Here is a 3302-nt window from a genome sequence, read left to right as displayed (position 1 = left end):
GCCCCCTGGTGGCCGCTAGGTGGAATAACAGGGTTTATCACTATATTAACTGCTGTGTTTTCTGTTACTTCAGTAGAGATTCTGTTGCTCACCACAGACGGGAGGATTAATGAACGCCATTTTAATTAGGAGTTTCATAATGCCGGCACTGTGAAGCCCTTTGAACTGTAATTAAGGCCTACACAAGCAAGCTTGACCTGATTATATTGGTCCTCAAGCATGATTAATTTGGACTAAATTTATAATATGACTTGGATAAACATTGACATTAAAAGAGGGTGAAGAATTCAAACTCAAAAGATGCATATACTAAGACAGTGTGTGTCATGAAATATTACTGATTTAAGTTTGGAAATGAAAATTTAATAAGGATGCTTTTGCATGCAGTAGCTGGCACCAAACCAAACCAACTACTACAAAAGGTCTGTCCCCCCATTCTTCAAAAATAATGACCAGACCTCTTTTTCTCTCTTTGAATTCAGCAGTATCCAACTGCATCTTGTCTGTCTCGAGGAGAAAAACGTAATTTCTAGGGACCTCAGCTGGAAATAAATGGGCAGAGTGTTCTCACAGTCTTCCATGTACTGACGTCTTTAATTAAACTGATTTGGACAAATGTTTTGTCCACATCAGTGTGACAGACTGACTTTGTTAAGGGACTTGTTTGTGGGGAGATGAGTGTGTCAAGGTACACTTTGATCTGAATTTGGGAGCAGTTGTAGACACGGAAGAAGTGAAAATGATCAGCCTGGCTGGGATGAATACTGATTATGCATTAAGAATGGCTAAGTAAAGATCCAACTCTGGTCTGATGGATCCTCACAGTTCCTGTAGCAGGACGTGACTGCAATGAAGATCTGCAGCTGAGCTCCCCTATGGACAGCGGCGTGCAGTCAAATGGTTCATGTTTAAATAAAAGCATTATTGCACTGAGCACTGATGAAGTTCCTGATGGCAGAGATTCAGTAGGACAATATAAATTTTAAAAGATGTAACAGTGTGGCAGTAATTTTAAAAATGCTTTATGTTCACTAAGGTTTTTCCTCCGGCCACATAAAATCACCACCCTGGATCTCGATGTCAGACTGAAGTGAAAGTGACAGGTTATCCGGCAGCAGTGTGGTCAGCATCCAGGTCTAGCCTATTGAGAATAAACCAAAGGTGCAACTCTGTCAGGGCATTTAGAGGTATAGCCTCTTCCTGGTGGCAGCTCCTCTGAAAAACAGCTTCGGCTGAAAGATATAGCTGACAGGCTGACTGCGGCAGAAAGGATTATTCCTGAGGCCTGCATTAGTAAGGAAAAGTCCCTGCAGTTCTACTTTGCCTCTGCAACATTTAAATAATCGGTGCAGAGATGGTCCAACTTGGAATTAATATCCTTTCCAGGTTGTTTTAATGAAATATATGCACTTATTCTGTATGAACCCACTGAAGGATATTTTTACATGAAAGCTCATTGTTTAGAAAATGCTGAATCCAAGCAAACAAACTTGTACTCTTCTGACTAACTTTACTCAGCGTGCTGCAACTCCATATTCTGTTACTGCAGACATTTACATAAGCAAAGACTTTGCACTTGACTACTTAAAGCACTATTTTCCCCACAAACAGGCTGTAAAATGTTATTCAAATTGTTAATCCTCACACTTAATCAAGGTCATGTTAAAGTACTACCTGCTTCTGTGATGAGAAGAATGAGGGTTGATGTGTTGATATTATGAGCATATATTGATATTTAGCTTGCAGAATCGCATTATTGCCTGTACTAGTTAGCGTTTGAGTGATGAACGTGGGGTTCACTCTCTTTTTGTGGCTCTGTGCATTTTCACTGTGATTTTGTACTTTGTTGAGATTGTATTTATTGTATTCTTCTGTACATTATCGCTGCCAATGCTCGTTGTTTGTGCGTTTAAATAAAAAGTTATAGAAAATTTTGATATAGTCTGAATTTTTTTAACTTTCTTCTTCTATTGTACTTTGTACACAAGAGAACTGGTTTGTAATTGATTAATTTGTATAGACTTTGAGTGTATGGTTTGTAGATAATGAATTAATTCTGTTAAAACATGCAAAAAAGTTTTGTATAAGTTCAGTACATCACTCTTAAACTGGAGTGGGCCTGTGAATATTCTCATTCATCCAGGTCATGGTTATCTCAAGGAAATTCAATCGAATGCAACTGGACTTAGTTATTTGTCTTTGAAGACGTTTCACCTCTCATCCAAGAGGCTTCATCAGTTCATGCTCGCTTGACTAGGCTGGTCCAAATCAGACTAGTCCCAGCCTAGTCAAGCGAGCATGAACTGATGAAGCCTCTTGGATGAGAGGTGAAACATCTTCAAAGACAAATAACTAAGTCCAGTTGCATTCGATTGAATTTCCTTGAGTTAAACTGGAGTGCTAACAGAACAGAATATATTTTGTTCCATCTGCCAGGATTAATGTTATACCTGAAATCCAAATGTGTAAGAAATGAAAACAAAATGACTTTCACTGAGGTCGTAAGTTGATGCTGCTAAATTAGAAATGATGGAGTACAGCTGTGTGGACAGATGTCCATGTGTCAGTGAGAATATAATCACTGGTGCTCAGGAGGGAAACACAAGTTACACATTTAATGTCTGTGATACTTTTCATCAAACCCACTTAATATTGGTCCAGGAAGGCTAAACGGTGAGTCCAGAAAACGTTTCTTTTACTGTTCCAGTGACTCAGCTGTTCCAGTGACTCAGCTCCCCAGCAGCAGTAATCATACCTGCATTTGAACACAAAGTCGTAGCTTCGGCACCCTTTTAGTGGGATGTCGTGCTGGGAGGACTGATTTTCACACAGCTTGGAGTTTTCTCCTTCCAGTGTCTGTGCTGCTCTCAATCTGCCGTTTGTAATAAGTTAAATAAAATCTCTGTGTTGTTGCTGTCTTTAACTCTGCCCCCTCCGAGCCTTGAGAAATCCCTTAAATTATTTCTGCGCTGAGAGGACATTCAACAAGCTGCAAAATCAAAACCTCTTGAGTGCTCACCTCACTGCAGTGTTACCTCGTCTTTTCACGCTCCTCTCTCTCTTTCTAGCTTTCTCTGAAGTACTCAGCTGTATTTGGTCCATTAGCTTCTTGACTTACTGGCTGTATTTCCTTTCAGTGCGGCATCACTCAGGCCTTGTTGGCTGTCAGCAGGGCAGCAAGTCCATCATCTGTAGAGCTCGGGAAGCCTGCTTCTCACCAACCGAAGTCCTAACTTTAGTGAGCTGATTCAATGGCACGTCTTCTCCCAGTTCCCAGAACACGATAGTCATCCAATTTCAGT

Source organism: Scatophagus argus, chromosome 7 (genome assembly GCF_020382885.2).
Source record: "Scatophagus argus isolate fScaArg1 chromosome 7, fScaArg1.pri, whole genome shotgun sequence".
NCBI classification, from domain to species: Eukaryota; Metazoa; Chordata; class Actinopteri; family Scatophagidae; genus Scatophagus; species Scatophagus argus.
The sequence above is the reverse complement of the archived record's forward strand: the minus strand, read 5'-3'. Positions refer to the sequence as shown.